An 18,649-nucleotide genomic window follows, 5' to 3' on the forward strand; every position below is an offset into this window, starting at 1 on the left:
CATAGCAGCCACATTGGTTTTCTCTGTGATATCTATGAAACATCTGCTTTAAATACACTAAATAGAAATGTAATGCTGAAATTATATTTACTAAATGGACAGGCCATCGTTACATTGCCACAATTACTTATATAGTGTACTTTAATACATTTCCACCATTCAGAATTATTATTACTATTTTTTTTTAATCAATAATATTAATAAGACTGGATGATTTATCTTGATACAAGGTACATTGTTTCTTTACATTTCCCTCAATTTCAATTCAGTAATAATAAAAGAGGAGGGTGCCCCTGCAGGATGTCAGTGGGTACTGCAGGGCACTTGTAACTAAAAGGCCAAACCATTCCTTTGCATCATATTACTTTTACTACACTGGTTAGCAACCAATTTCTCCATTGCCTGGGACACAAATACTCTCAGCTTTGCTGGGATTTGCAGTGCCTCAACTGATGAAGGCTCACAAGCCACAGACGACCACTTTACACCCTTAGTATTGTACTAATACCATTTCAATGACGTTCCCTGACTCTCCCTTACCTTCATTCCTGGTTATATAATTTACTCATCGGTTCTTGTTCCAATTATGTATTCTCTAGCCTCTTACACAATGGACGCCTGGTATAGTAGATGACAATTAATATAAAATAAACATAATAGAGTGGCTTTATGTATTGGAAATGATCTCCCAATGATAAATGATGAATAAACATACTTTCTTCTCTTGTTTCTTTTGTTATGTGATGCAACAATGTAGTGAGTAAGGCAGTTAATACAGTATAACAACAATGGAGATTGCAGACACCCCTGTGTCCAGGTGCTTATCGCTTCCTTTTCACGTAAGTGGGCAAGAATACTACGTTAAAAATGGCATGTGATGTTTGGAAGGCGGTCAAAGAGCTTCAAGTTAAAGGATTGGTTTGACTTTGCAATGGCATCTCAGGTCCTTGCCTTATAATTGCCAGTGTTAACTTAATTTAAAGTGTTGTTGCTTTTAGGCATACCATCCCTTTAAGAAACATGTCACAACTGTAGTCTGATAAATAACTATGCCGATGTGGGATTCAGATATATGAGTTCTGAGCACAGCCATTAAATTGGCAGAGAAAGCCATCTAACCAGTACATTTTGCACATTTAAATGACGTTTCCATCTCATTTGTGCGCCTTTTTATGTCTCAGCGGTAAAATCAGGTGTGAACATTTCCAGGGTAATGACTTATTAATGGGCATTCTTATTAGCTATGATTTAGATGAATGAGCCAGGCCTGCAATATTCCTGAATGATTTAAATGCATAAAAACATTTTTATTGCACAGTGACATTTGCCTAAAACGACTCAAATGCAGATCTCCCATCAGCCTCATAAACAAGAGGCTGAAATAAATGCTGTATTGAAAAGGTGTACCCAAAGGAGCCCATAGAAGGTACCCCCCCAATCATTGACACCATCCATCCTTCTCCTACAAGGAATGGGAGGAAAGACCCTTGAAGATGGGGCCCTGAAAAGGTGGATATTGCTTATGGAAAAGCTGCGTGGCCCTTTAACATCTGTAGGTACCCGTGTCCTGGGCTGGAGACCCAATTAAAATCCCCAATAATAAACATATGTATTAAACAAGCAACATGATCCCCCTATTATAGTCCAATAATCATCCATTTATTGTTTGACCTATATAAATAATATTTTCATGAACTTTTGCTATCCTAGCAAAATACCCGTGCAGAGTTCAAACAATTAATAATCTCGACCCCCATCTGGCACAGAGTACCGTAGAAGCTTGAGTCAACAGGTTTTAAAAGGCTTTTGCAATAACATAGCAACTTATAGCCTACACAGTGACATCAGATGGCGTGAGATGATCAGCTGACTGATCCTCAATGTCAAAACGGCCCCTCATCTCCATGGGGCAGACAGTGGCTGTCAGCCCCATAACCACTGTCCCAATAGTCTGCCTTTGTATGTGTGGAAAAAAAATATATTTATCTGCTTTTTTTGGACAAAAAAAAAGGAAATTATTGCTAAATAACTATTTCCAGGTCCAAACATTCAGGCTCATGCTGCTACACTTATTGAACCTTCTCTTAGCCTGGGCTATGACTTTCATCTAATGGATTCTACTTGTCTTCCTGCAAATTACTCAATAAGTTTTATGTGTCTGGTTTCCTTTTTGTGCTTGTAAGACGTACACTTATAACACTGCAGGGAGTGGTGGTTTATTCTTTTTATTTGTCTGGGACACAGTTGAGCTTTGTTGTGCTGTTTGTATCGCATATTGCAATTTCCAGAAGAGAAAAACTGTTTTGTTTTTGTCTCATAAAAAAGAAAATGAAAAAAAAAAAAAGTACAAAACCCTGTTGAATAGACTGCCAACATAGACAAGTCAACATTAGGGTCTATGCACACAGTGCAAATTACACGCAGTAGCAGTTAAGTAGGTCTACACTGTGTGGAAATTGACCTGCAGCGCAGGTTTTGAAAGCCGCACTATGTCATTTGTTTTTGTGTTTTCTCAATGCAGAATTCACCCTTTGCAATGCAGAGGGTGAGATCTAAGGGCAAATCTGCGACAAAATGTGCAATTTAAGCCTGTATTAAAGAGGCAGAGTGAGCAAGCGATTGTTCGGAGGGAAGCATTCCCTCCCAGCAAATGCTTGCTCGCTAGCGGAGGAGACCACTGACTGATATTACATGCAGCGATCGCCTCCACAGCATGGCGAGTAGTGATCGTTATGCCATCCCTCGTCCCCGTGCTGTCTAGTGGTTTTCCAGCAGCAGATCGTGATTAGACAGCGCTATCTGCCGCCAGCAAACAATGATTTTTTTTTTAAACGTGAAGACGTTCATTGGGCAGTCGGTAGCAGTATTACACTGCCAGATGATCGCTAACGAGCGTTCATACGAACGCTCGTTAGCGATCATCTGCTGAAAAATCAGTAGGTGTAATACAGCCTTACCACATGCAGACTGTGGTATGGAAATTTTGTGAAAATCCACACAGACAGTCTGCATAAACTTCTGTGTGCACATGCTTTTATGGTGCCTTAACCCCTTCCCTTCTCCCCCCCCCCCCCCCCCCCCCCAAGTAGTTAAGCACCAAATCTACTGCCTCTTGTCTATAGAAATTTAACAACTGAAGCACATTGGTTAGCACTGGAGTCCCAGATTTTGATAAAGCTTATTGGCCACAGAGTATTGGCCTCAAGTATCTAAAAAAAAAGGAATTCCTCTGTTTTGGTTTTCCCGACTAGAGTATACAACTTGCGTCTAGATGCATAATATGAGGATATACACATCACAATCCTATTGGCTCATTTGTATTTTTAGGTTGTAAGATAAACACCCAGGTTTTTGCTAATAAAAGGGTCTTCTACTGTTTGAGAGGAGGGACAGAAAGACTCAAATATCATGTATTTTCATTCTTTTACCCCTAGACTAAATTTTAAGATTTGGAGCATTGAAGACAACATGGTTAGATCCCTTCTTTAGGGATGAAACAAAAATTCTACCATGACAGTTTGAATCTCACCAAGGACAACATGCCTGGATTTTGTATGTGCTTTCCTTGTTTGCGTGGGCTTCATTCACATACTTTGGTTTCCTCCCACACTCCAAAGACATACTGATAGGGAACTTAGATTGTGAGCTCCACTGGAGACAGCAGGTGATGATAACGTCTGGAAAGCGCTGTGGAATATGTCTGTGAGTAATATAAGTAATACTGCTTCTACATACAAGAATATAAGCACTATAATACTGCTCCTATGTACAAGAATGTAACTAATATAATACTGCCTCCTATGTACAAGAATATAACTACTATAATACTGCTCCTATGTACAAGAATATAACTACTATAATACTGCCTCCTATGTACAAGAATATAACTACTATAATACTGCCTCCTATGTACAAGAATATAACTACTATAATACTGCTCCTATGTACAAGAATATAACTACTATAATACTGCTCCTATGTACAAGAATATAACTACTATAATACTGCTCCTATGTACAAGAATATAACTACTATAATACTGCCTCCTATGTACAAGAATATAACTACTAAAATACTGCCTCCTATGTACAAGAATATAACTACTATAATACTGCCCCTATGTACAAGAATATAACTACTATAATACTGCCTCCTATGTACAAGAATATAACTACTATAATACTGCTCCTATGTACAAGAATATAACTACTATAATACTGCTCCTATGTACAAGAATATAACTACTATAATACTGCCTCCTATGTACAAGAATATAACTACTAAAATACTGCCTCCTATGTACAAGAATATAACTACTATAATACTGCCCCTATGTACAAGAATATAACTACTATAATACTGCCTCCTATGTACAAGAATATAACTACTATAATACTGCCCCTATGTACAAGAATATAATAATAACTATAATACTGCCCCTATGTACAAGAATATAATAACTATAATACTGCCTCCTATGTACAAGAATATAACTACTATAATACTGCTCCTATGTACAAGAATATAACTACTATAATACTGCTCCTATGTATAAGAATATAACTACTATAATACTGCTCCTATGTACAAGAATATAACTACTATAATACTGCCTCCTATGTACAAGAATATAACTACTATAATACTGCTCCTATGTACAAGAATATAACTACTCTAATACTGCTCCTATATACAAGAATATAACTACTATAATACTGCTCCTATGTACAAGAATATAACTACTATAATACTGCTCCTATGTACAAGAATATAACTACTATAATACTGCCTCCTATGTATAAGAATATAACTACTATAATACTGCTCCTATGTACAAGAATATAATTACTATAATACTGCTCCTATGTACAAGAATATAACTACTATAATACTGCCCCCTATGTACAAGAATATAACTACTATAATGCTGCTCCTATGTACAAGAATATAACTACTATAATACTGCCTCCTATGTACAAGAATATAACTACTATAATACTGCTCCTATGTACAAGAATATAACTACTCTAATACTGCTCCTATATACAAGAATATAACTACTATAATACTGCCTCCTATGTACAAGAATATAACTACTATAATACTGCTCCTATGTACAAGAATATAACTACTATAATACTGCTCCTATGTACAAGAATGTAACTACTATAATACTGCTCCTATGTACAAGAATATAACTACTATAATACTGCTCCTATGTACAAGAATATAACTACTATAATACTGCTCCTATGTACAAGAATATAACTACTATGGGGGGGGGGGGGGGCATGGCTAGCTGCAGACCTGAATAGCCGCACACTAGGAGAGCTCCAGCAACACCTCCGCTTTTATTCAGCTTATCCCCTTCAGATCGATCAGATTTGTGGATTATTTTATTGGGAACACGCCACATGATGACCAGGGGGGAAGAGGGAGTACACTGCGCAAAGCAAGCTGGACTTTTATTTTGACAATGACCGAGAGCATAATTGCGCAGCTGCAGAAGAAGGCGCGAACGCACACACCACGCCACCAGTACCTCTGTCCCCTGCAAAGCCGACAGAGATAGAGCGCGGGAGTGAAAAACTCCAAGCGCCAGCCACCAGGTCTCCGTTTTCCACACAGAGTGGATCCAGATACTCCCCACTAACCTGGGGATCAGAAATCACGGGAGAAAATGAGACAGCGGACAGATAAGCGCCATCTTCTCCTACGGACAGTCCCTCTAAGCAGCAGTCTAAAGCAGCATCACAGAGCTCCAGCAAGAAGGTAAACCCAGCACATGGGGCCCCAACCTCTCCACTTCCAGATGCCATTACAGACACCTTTGCCTCCATTCAGACCTCAGACAAACCAGCGTCTGGTTCCCTCATTAAAAACCTGTTACTGGCATTTACCAAATCCCTAGACCAAGACATCATAAAGTTATATACCCCTCTTCATGCCAAGGTCCAAGATATAACCGGCAGAGTCAACCATATTGAACAAAAGATGGGTGAATTCGCAAATTCCCATAATCATCTTTTTTTTTTTTTTAGAGAAGTGGACATGCCTAAGGCTCAAGAAAGCACACAATAGGGTAGTATGTTCGATTAGATGGTAACAAAGGTGTACACTAAAGGCTCACCTTGTGGGGTTGTGCTAATATAGGCACAACCCTATTGAAGGCTTGTCACACAAGAGTCGGTCCTTGGGTGTGCTGCCGCAGGTGGGGGTTCCTTCAGAAGGAAGTCCCTTCAGTCCCTCCGAAAAGGTGCTTTAGGTAAAAAGGAAATCCTGCTCCGGTGCTTTAAACCCAATTCAGAAAGTCTTGGATGTAGAAAGGTTTAAAATTAAAAATGCGCACAAGTGAAAACTTTTAAATGCGCAAAAGTAAAAACAACGTCTTTCGGGGAGTTCAGATCCCCTTCATCAGGTTGACATTAATAGCTGATACAGTGTGGGATATATATACACATAATAACCGCCAAAAAAGTGCACCAGTGGGAGGCTACCAACTCAAGGGACCAACCACAGGTGCTGTCCAATTAGCATATGTGACAGGTATATAGTTCATGGTTTATATATTAAAACAGCACACGTCTGGAGGAGGAGGGTGGTAGTATAATTATACTACAGATCATGGCAGTGTTTTCCTATTGTTTAATATTAGTTTAGTTTAGATTGAACGGCAAAGGACGATGTAATACTGGGTTAGGTCATGTGATCGCAAAGTCAACGATCACATGATCATCGCCATAGTAACCAGCAATGCTTGGAAGCTGTCTGGCCTATCGCGAGGGGTCAAGTGTCCTAAGGTGGTCACGTGACCGAAGAGGAGATGGGGATTAAGTCAAAGGACCTGCCGTTCTGGCCAATAGAAATTAGACACGTGATATGTTCCAATCATGTGACTCTGGGACTTGGAAGGAGAATATTTAGTATGGAGTCACGTGATGCGTTGTCATGGAGAGAACAACGCTCATCCTATCTTCAGGCACCGCAGCCAATGTAACTTACATTACTTAGGGGCAAAAGGGTGCGGATATACTAAAACTTAGGAAGGGGGGGGGGGGCAATAGAATGTGTAGAAAAAAAGAATGAATGTATAGGTAATACAATATAAAATGAGTAATGTGAACAGTACAACTAAATATATAATACATAAGAGATGATACCAAAAGGAATATACATAAAAAAAACTTTTTATAAGTAGAAAAAAAAGGGGGGGATAAATGCATGCGATATATTACTATTTAATATGATAATATGATACTGTCTAGACTTACATGAGTACTTGGTGTCACTATTCGTGTCATAACCTATATGAAGAGTTGTAGGGTGAAAGGGAGTGTATAGGAGCTAATTTATTGTTAGAAAGAATATATATTATATATATATATATATACACTGTATATATAGAGGTGGTAGAGAGAGGGAGACACAGGTATAACCTGGAAGCCTATATATGTATAATGTAGGTGGAAGGAAAACTATAAATAACTATAAAAGGACAAGAACTGGATATAAATACATAAAATTGCTAGTAAAAAAGCTGAAGGATGAGAATGCTGGTATTGATGAAAATAATTTTTGGGTGGCAATGGAGGGTAAGTGTATTGTGGTGATTGGGATGAGGCTTATAAGTTGATTTCAAACACCTCATTAAGTCTGTGTGGATTTAGACATATATCTTCTTATATATTGGATATCTTCCCGCTGGCATGTGGGTATTTGCTCGATTTGGGTGTTTCTGAAACCTATTGAGCTCCCTCCATGAAAGTCGGCAGCGTGTCTTAAGACGCTATGTTTCAAATATCATTTTTTGATATTGGATCAGTGTTTATTCAATCTATTTCTTAGCGTTTGTATTGTTCTCCCAACGTATATCTGATTGCAGGGGCATTCAAGTACATAGATCACATGAGTTGAGTTGCAATCCAGTTTTCCAACAATGGGGTAAGATGTCCCATCACGTTTGTTCTGGATACATTCTGTTTGGCGGATCATTGGACAACACAGGCACCTTGAATATCCGCATCTTCTGCTGCCATTTTGTTTCTTCTTATTTCCAATGTCTTTTTTGTTCTCAATGCCCTTCAGCTTACTTGGGGCTAATGTTTTTTAGGGTATGGGCCCTCCTATACGTCAGTTGGGGTGCTCAATTTATTGAGAATGGGGTCCTTCCTTAAAATATGCCAATGCTTGGCCAAGATAGATCTGACCACATTGTGTCTTTGGTTGTATGTAGTGATACAATTACACTGATAGTTCTCCAGAGCATTAGTTTGTTCTTGTTTAGGTTCCAGACATTCCATCTGTGTTAGTCCAGTTGCCTTATCCTGTGCCGCAGTGATTATATTCTTCGGAGAGCCCTTTTCCTGGAATCTTGTCGATAGTATTTTACTTTGTTGTTTAAAGTCTTCCTCCAGTGTGCAATTTCTTATTCTTTTAAATTGACTGAAGGATATATTCTGCTTCCATTTTTTGAAATGTCTGCTGGTGTAGTTCAAATAACTGTTGCTATCGACTTTAAAAACACGTTTTTTTGTTATTATTTATTTTCCTTTGGAAGAAAGGTCTAGGTATTCTATTTTTGGGGAATTGTAGGTCCCTGAGATGGATATTCCCCAGTCATTTGTATTTAGATGTGGGATGAAACCTTCAATGTTTTTTGGGTCCCATCTCCAAATGAATAACAAATCATCGATTATAGCACTTGTAGTATACAATGTTTTCTTCCCAATAATGTGACATGTATATGTAGAATTCCTCAAAAATACCCATAAAAAGGTTTGCAAAACAAGTCCCCATGGCGATCCCCCGTATTTGCTTATAGATTTCGCCCTGGAACTGAAACACGTGGGCGAGTATGAGATTGATCCCTTTTATGATGAATTCTTTCTGTGAGAAATTTATATGTCCCAAGTTTATGCAAAATATTTGAATATAGGGTGGATACATATAGGGTGAGCCACTGGTAGCCTTCATCTCATCTGATTTCTTTCAGTTGTTTGATTAGAGTCGTGGAGTCTTTCGGGTAGGATCTTAGGTTGGTTACTTATTTCTGTAAGAATATGTCTATATAGTGGGATAAATTACGAGTCAGAGAGGATACCCCTGAGATGATGGGTCTGCCTGGGGGAGATCTTTATGTATCTTCGGAAGGTGGTAGAATGTGGATAGAGTGGAATCTTTTGCTAGTATATACTCCTTTTCCTTCTTATCCAGCCAATGGATGGCGGTCTTGATTGGCTACTTTCACACTTGCGGCAGAGTGATCCGGCAAGCATTTCCGTCGCCGGAACTGCCCGCCGGATCCGTCAATCTGCATGCAAACGGACAACATTTGTAGACAGATCCGTGTCACAAATGCATTGCGAGAACGGATCCGGCATTCAGGCAAGTGTTCCGTTTTTTTGGTCGGAGATAAAACCGCAGCATGCTGCAGTATTATCTCCGTCCTGAACAGTCAAAAAGACTAAACTGAAGACATCCTGATGCATCCTGAACAGATTGCTCTCCATTGACAATGCATGGGGATAAAACTGATTCTGATTCAGTTCTTTACCGGTATTGAGCCCCTAGGACGGAAATCTATGCCGGGAAAGAAAAACGCAAGTGTGAAAGTACCCTAATGTTGTGAATTCTTCTCGGTCCTGTGGCGAAGGATCATTTTCCAATGGTATATAATATTCTCTATCAGATAAAATCCTCATGGCCTCTTTGATATAGTCCCCTCTGTCCTGGATCACAACTCCACCTCCTTTATCCGCGCTGCAGATTACTATATTCTTGTTAGATTGCAGTTTCTTTAGGGCGTCTTTCTCAAAGGGTTTAAGGTTATGTTTACCAGTGGGTCTCTGATTGATATGCCGAAAGTCTTCTGATACCACAGAGTAAAACGTGTCGAGGAAGTTCCCTTTATGGTGGGTTGGGTAGAAGTTTGATAAGTTTTAAACCTGAGTGGGTGGGTGCAGGTTGATCCGAATTGACAGTATTGCACGAAGAGGTGGGTGGTTTTGTTTCATTTTTCTTTTTTTCTATTATTTCAAAATGTCTTTTCATAGTAAGTTTCCTTATGAACTGATTTAGATCCAGAAATAAGTTGAATTCATTTATTTTAGATGATGGGCAGAACGACAGGCCTTTAGCTAGTGGAGAAACTTCGCTACTGGTAAGTGCATGATTGGATAGATTAAAAATGCCCGAGGCCTGATTAGTTGTTGTTATGCTGTCACTCCTTGCTTTCTTTTTGCCAGTACCTCCCCTGCAGCCTCTTCTGCATTTTTTCTTTTTACAGATTTCCGGTCTAAGGGCTGTTTCACACGAGCGGATGCCGTGCGTGACATCCGCTCCGTGAAAGAGTGCCAAGACCCGATGCAGACTGCAGAGGCACGGAGCATTAACATGACTGTGCATCGGGTCTTGGCACTCTTTCACGGAGCGGATGTCACGCACGGCATCCGCTCGTGTGAAACAGCCCTAATGGGTTGAAAAAGTGGGTTATAGTGGTTGTCTTGGGGCTTTTTAAAATCGGATATGACATAGTGGGTGTTAGTAGGGGAGGTAACGCTAAAAAAGACACCGAGGTGGATGGTTCCGCTATGGGGCGTATACAGTGGCGTAACTAGAGTTCTATGGGCCCCAGGGCAAACTTTGAATCGGGACCCCCCACCCCAAGACTCCGCCCACCCCACGACTCCGCCCGTCCACTATCCATCCATCCATCCGCCCCGGCCCTGATTTCAGACCATAATAATGTCTGAATTCAGGGGGTAGGGCGGATGGATGGATGATCAGTGGACGGTAATGATGTCTGAAGTCAGGGTGTGGGTGGGGCAGTAGGATGGATGAATCATTACATTACTAATACTACCTACCAGTCTATAGACCAGTCCAGGAAGATGGTCCTGCTGGAGTACTTCTGCTGCAATGACCGGCGCTCGCCCTTGATGGTTCGTGTCTGGTGACTTGGTCGGTCGTTCGGTCTGGTAATAATAATGTCTGAAATCAGGGTGCGGGTGGGGCAGATGGATGGATGGACCTGTCACAGCAATAATTTATTACCATCCACTGATGATCCATCCATCCGCCCCACCCAGGCCCTAATTTCAGACATTATTATTACCATCCGTCCACTATCCATCCATCCACCCCGGCCCTGATTTCAGACAATAATAATGTCTGAATTCAGGGGGTGGGGCGGATAGATGGATGATCAGTGGACCGTCGATAATGATGTCTGAAATCAGGGTGTGGGTGGGGGCCTGGGGCAGATGGATGGATGGATGAATCATTTACATTAGTTACTAATACTACCTAGTAGTACCACCTACCAGTCTATAGACCAGACCAGTCCAGGCAGATGGTACTTCTGACTGCTGCAACGCCCAGCGCTCTCCCTGGCCTTGATGGTTCGTGTCTGGACAGTCTGGAGTGGTGAGGGTGACTACTTGGTCGGTTGGTCAGCCGGCCGGCCGGTCCCTCTCTCATTCAGTCTCAGACTCTCAGGTGAGTGCGCGCTGGCTGACACTGGGGCCGTGGGGCGCTTGCCGCGCTTTCAAGTCTCAGATGTGGCGGGCTCTTGCGCGCCTAGAGTCTACTCTCGTGGTGACGTCAGAGAGCAGACTCATATCGCGGGGGCGCAGGGAGGGTCGGGTCACCTGACGAGTCCGCTTCAAGTTCCAGACCAGCGGTACGTATGAGGAGAGAGGGCCGCGGCGTGCGTGTCCTAGCTACCTGCCTGAGTGCCTGATCATGTGGTGAGGCGAGAGGCGTATTTGTGGGCGTGTGTGTAGCTTGAGGGAGGGCCCGGCAGAGGAGCGGCAGCAGCTAAGTGGGGTCCCTCTCTCTCTCAGACTTGCGATGCGGATGCGATGATTTGTCACCTGCGAACAGCAGCAGGTGTCGGTGATCAACAGATAAGTTACTTAACACAGTCACAGGGCCCGGCCACCCGCCGCCGCCGCAAGCACTTGCGGCCTGCAGCGGGCCCTCCCTCCCGCCGGGCCCAGTCGCAGTCGCACTCTCTGCGACCGCGATCGTTACGCCCCTGGGCGTATAGCTTGGATGACTATATCTGAATTAATGGTATCATTGTTTGGTGATTGGTAGGTAAAACTTCCTTGTGGGTGTGACCTTGTACCGTTGTCATCGGTTTCTGATACATATAATGATGGCTGTAAGGTAGGTGAAGTGTAGTTATGGATAAGGGAATCCGCTTCTGCATCAGAGGATATGGAGAGTACTGGGGATGTCAGTGTGGATTCAGAAGATAGATCTGTGTAAACAGAAAACTGTAGGTGGCAGGTTCAGTGGTGCACACTCAACTAAGACATCTAGGCCGAATACTGAGGCAGGGTATTTGCACACGGCCTGGTTACTGGAAGGTGAAGTGGCATTGATGGTATCTGGAATGGGTAAAGGAGTGTGATATTCCAGGTTAGACATATTTTTACTTGTGCACATTTTTAATGCAATAAAGAAACCTTTCTACATCCAAGACTGTCTGAATTGGGTTTGAAGCGCCGGAGCAGAATTTCCTTTTTACATAATCATCTTATTGGCTCCCACTATGATTTAACTGAAGAGGTCGAGTCATTGAGGGCTGAAGTTACTGACCTGAAAGACCGGTCAAGGAGAAATAACATAAAATTCAGGGGCATTGCAGAGGACGCCCCTTCGTCTGAACTGTTCTCATTTTTACAATCTCTGCTAAAGCTGCTTCTACCAGGCTGTGACCCCCGAGAGATAGTGATTGATTGGGCACATCGTGTAGCTAGGCCTAAGCACATTCCGGATTTCATGCCCAGAGACGTGCTAGCACGTGTTCATTTTGAAAAAGCCATGGCGGCTGCCAGGTCCTAGAAAGAACTGCCGTCTCCATATCAACAAGTTAAACTATATGCGGACCTCTCAGCCACTACTCTCCGCCTGAGAAAACAGCATTGCTTACCGCTGGGGATTCCCTGTAAAACTCCACTGGGGTACTTCTGTTAAGGAAAGCATACGCATGCTTCAAGAATGGGGTATCTCTACCCCCAACATCCACTCTCCCCAAGGGCAAGAAAAGCAGAAGCACATGGATCCAGACTGGCAACTGGTCTCCAGATCACGCCAAAGGGTTAGATGAAGGGTTCCAAATACCTTTAACTATGAGGGGTCATGTAGCTGCTACCCGAAAGACCTCCTATATTAGGTTGCTGCCCCCCAAAAAAGTGCAACCAGTTGTTGCTGTTGAATGTTAGATCTCAAACTTGCTTATCCCTTAAAATAAGAGGGATTTCCTGTTTTTTGGGGGGGTTTGTTTTTCAACTTTTTGTTTTCCTCACCTTTACACCTTTCTCCAGGTGCATCCACCGACGCCAGATTGTATTCTACTGTGAGTGTGAGATGATTGTCTTTTTGTTCGCTGCGTGCTGGGATGTCGTTGTCCCAGATCTCCAGGTTGGGATACCTGCTTCAGTCATCAGCAATGTATTCCTTTATCATGCCGCTTAAATTCGCATCCCTGAACGTCAAGGGACTAAATAGCCCACTTAAGCGTTCACCGATGTCGAAAGAGGCTTCAACCCAAAAAGCAGACATTTTCTGCGCATCGGAGACTCATCTTTTAGCCTCTGATGCCCATAGAATTCATCATCATAAATTTCCACATATCTTTCAGGCCCACTTTATCAAAAAACAAAGAGGCGTACTGATAGCTATTAAAGATACAGTAGCTTTTCACCCAGCAAGAGATCATGGCTGATCCAGGAGGCAGGTACATCATACTTGTGGGTGATTTCAATAACGTCCAGTATACTGTGGTGGCAATATATGCACCACATAGACATCAATTGTCCTTTTTTAATAAATTAATGAACAAGATTGATAAGCTTAAAAGGGGACACTTGGTGGTCTGGGGGACGTCAACGTGGTGCATGACTATCTTTGGGACACTACCTCTCCTTCAACTTGGAGGTCCCACTCCCTAGCAAAAATGTTATGCAAACAGGACTTATATGATATTTGGAGAATCCTCCATGAATCTGAGAGGGATTATACATCTTTTTCTCCCAGGCATTAAATGTATTCATGTATAGACCTTTTCCTGGTCTCCAGATCCCTACTGTCCAACTCGGTTTCTGCGGTCATAGACACCATCACGCGGTCAGATCATGCCACTATCACCCTGACACTAACAGAAAAATTTGAGCCTAATGTGACCCCTCAAAGGAAAAATGTGGAATATCTCATGTCTCACGAAATATACCGAGCAGAGCTTACTAAAGCACTACAAGAATACTTTACTTTAAATGTGGGTTCCTTGGAGAACTCAGCAACATTATGGAATGCTCACAAGGCCTACATCGGAGGCATTTTTATCAAAATAGGAAGATGCTTCAAAAGGGAAAAAAGATTCACGGAGATTATGTCTGAGATCAGACGCATCGAATCTCTCAACAAAAAATATATTTTCACTACCTTAATAGATAAACTTCGACTGCTACGACCCCAACTAAATGAATGGCTACTACTTACATATGAGAAACTTATACGCTCCTTAAGGGTGCAATATTATTCACAAGATAATAAAGCCAGTAAACTCCTTTCTTACCGATTGAAAGCTAGAACATACAAAACTAAAATCCCTTTCCTGCTAAAAGACCAGTCGGGTACAAAAATATATGACCCTAAAGGCATAGCCAACAAATTTAGAGAATATTACTCCTCATTATATAATCTATCTACATCCCCTGACCTAACACCAAACCATCGGGATATTAATATGTTCCTGGACTCTATAGCCCTGCCCCGCTTGTCTGGGAACCATTTACGTCTTCTAGAATCCTCTTTTCCACTAATGAAATACAAAAAACCATACAGTCACTTCCGTCCCACAAGGCCCCAGGTCCTGCAAGAATATAACTACTATAATACTGCTCCTATGTGCAAGAATATAACTACTATAATACTGCTCCTATGTACAAGAATATAACTACTATAATACTGCTCCTATGTACAAGAATATAACTACTATAATACTGCTCCTATGTACAAGAATATAACTACTATAATACTGCCTCCTATGTATAAGAATATAACTACTATAATACTGCTCCTATGTACAAGAATATAACTACTATAATACTGCTCCTGTGTACAAGAATATAACTTCTATAATACTGCCTCCTATGTATAAGAATATAACTACTATAATACTGCCCCTATGTACAAGAATATAACTTATATAATACTGCTCCTATGTACAAGAATATAACTACTATAATACTGCTCCTATGTACAAGAATATAACTACTATAATACTGCCTCCTATGTATAAGAATATAACTACTATAATACTGCTCCTATGTACAAGAATATAACTACTATAATACTGCTCCTATGTACAAGAATATAACTACTATAATACTGCCTCCTATGTATAAGAAAATAACTACTATAATACTGCCTCCTATGTACAAGAATATAACTACTATAATACTGCTCCTGTGTACAAGAATATAACTTCTATAATACTGCCTCCTATGTATAAGAATATAACTACTATAATACTGCCTCCTATGTACAAGAATATAACTACTATAATACTGCTCCTGTGTACAAGAATATAACTTCTATAATACTGCCTCCTATGTATAAGAATATAACTACTATAATACTGCCCCTATGTACAAGAATATAACTACTATAATACTGCTCCTATGTACAAGAATATAACTACTATAATACTGCTCCTATGTACAAGAATATAACTACTATAATACTGCTCCTATGTACAAGAATATAACTACTATAATACTGCTCCTATGTACAAGAATATAACTACTATAATACTGCCTCCTATGTATAAGAATATAACTACTATAATACTGCTCCTATGTACAAGAATATAACTACTATAATACTGCTCCTATGTACAAGAATATAACTACTATAATACTGCCTCCTATGTATAAGAATATAACTACTATAATACTGCCTCCTATGTACAAGAATATAACTACTATAATACTGCTCCTGGTACAAGAATATAACTTCTATAATACTGCCTCCTATGTATAAGAATATAACTACTATAATACTGCCCCTATGTACAAGAATATAACTACTATAATACTGCCTCCTATGTACAGGAATATAACTTATATAATACTGCTCCTATGTGCAAGAATATAACTACTATAATACTGCTCCTATGTACAAGAATATAACTACTATAATACTGCTCCTATGTACAAGAATATAACTACTATAATACTGCCTCCTATGTATAAGAATATAACTACTATAATACTGCCTCCTATGTATAAGAAAATAACTACTATAATACTGCCTCCTATGTACAAGAATATAACTACTATAATACTGCTCCTGTGTACAAGAATATAACTTCTATAATACTGCCTCCTATGTAAAGAATATAACTACTATAATACTGCCTCCTATGTACAAGAATATAACTACTATAATACTGCTCCTATGTACAAGAATATAACTACTATAATACTGCTCCTGTGTACAAGAATATAACTACTATAATACTGCCTCCTATGTATAAGAATATAACTACTATAATACTGCCCCTATGTACAAGAATATAACTACTATAATACTGCCTCCTATGTACAAGAATATAACTACTATAATACTGCTCCTATGTACAAGAATATAACTACTATAATACTGCCTCCTATGTACAAGAATATAAACTACTATAATACTGCTCCTATGTACAAGAATATAACTACTATAATACTGCCTCCTATGTACAAGAATATAACTACTATAATACTGCCCCTATGTACAAGAATATAACTACTATAATACTGCTCCTATGTACAAGAATATAACTACTATAATACTGCTCCTATGTACAAGAATATAACTACTATAATACTGCTCCTATGTACAAGAATATAACTACTATAATACTGCTCCTATGTACAAGAATATAACTACTATAATACTGCTCCTATGTACAAGAATATAACTACTATAATACTGCTCCTATGTACAAGAATATAACTACTATAATACTGCTCCTATGTACAAGAATATAACTACTATAATACTGCTCCTATGTACAAGAATATAACTACTATAATACTGCCTCCTATGTACAAGAATATAACTACTATAATACTGCCTCCTATGTACAAGAATATAACTACTATAATACTGCCTCCTATGTACAAGAATATAACTACTATAATACTGCCTCCTATGTACAAGAATATAACTACTATAATACTGCCTCCTATGTACAAGAATATAACTACTATAATACTGCTCCTATGTACAAGAATATAACTACTATAATACTGCTCCTATGTACAAGAATATAACTACTATAATACTGCTCCTATGTACAAGAATATAACTACTATAATACTGCCTCCTATGTACAAGAATATAACTACTATAATACTGCCTCCTATGTACAAGAATATAATCTACTATAATACTGCTCCTTTGTACAAGAATATAATCTACTATAATACTGCCTCCTATGTACAAGAATATAACTACTATAATACTGCTCCTATGTACAAGAATATAACTACTAGAATACTGCTCCTATGTACAAGAATATAACTACTAAATACTGCTCCTATGTACAAGAATATAACTACTATAATACTGCTCCTATGTACAAGAATAGAACTACTATAATTATCTGCCTCCTATGTACAAGAATTATAACTACTATAATACTGCTCCTATGTACAAGAATATAACTTACTATAATACTGCTCCTATGTGCCAAGGCATATAACTACATAATTACTGCTCCTATGTACAAGAATTATAACTACTATAATACTGCCTACTATGTACAAGATAAACTACTCTAATACTGCCCCTATGTACAAGGAATATACCTACTATATACATGCTTCCTATGTACAAGAACTTATAATACTATAATACTGCTCCTATGTACAGAATATAACTACATAATCTGCACCCTATGTCACGCTATAAACTACTCTATACGCATCCTCTTACAAGAAAAATAACCTACTATAATACTGCATCCTATGTACAAGAACATAACTACTATAATACTGCTCCTATGTACAAGAATATAACTACTATAATACTGCCTCCTATGTACAAGAATATAACTACTATAATACTGCCACTATGTACAAGAATATAACTACTATAATACCGCTCCTATGTACAAGAATATAACTACTATAATACTGCCACTATGTACAAGAATATAACTACTATAATACTGCTCCTATGTACAAGAATATAACTACTAAAACACTGCTCCTATATACAAGAATATAACTACTATAATACTGCGCCTTATAACAAAGAATATGGTTCTGATGAGACAATAGAAATGTTGTATCCCACTTTGATGTGCCCACTGTCTCAGCAGTACAGTGATATTAATGAACCTGTTCTGATGACAGAGGGTACAGACCGAATGGGGCGACATACTGAGCTTGTAATCATTATGAACTCTCTTCTAAATTTATAATATGAATGTTGGTCAGAGACTTTAAAGGGAACCTGTTATGTGGATATTTGATTATAATCTAACTAATTATATACAATCATTAACTACTAAAAAGTACCTTAGATGTATTCACTTACTGGTGTGACAGATGGTTACCTCATAATATACACACAAAAATGC

Source organism: Bufo gargarizans, chromosome 9 (assembly GCF_014858855.1).
Source record: "Bufo gargarizans isolate SCDJY-AF-19 chromosome 9, ASM1485885v1, whole genome shotgun sequence".
NCBI lineage: Eukaryota > Metazoa > Chordata > Amphibia > Anura > Bufonidae > Bufo > Bufo gargarizans.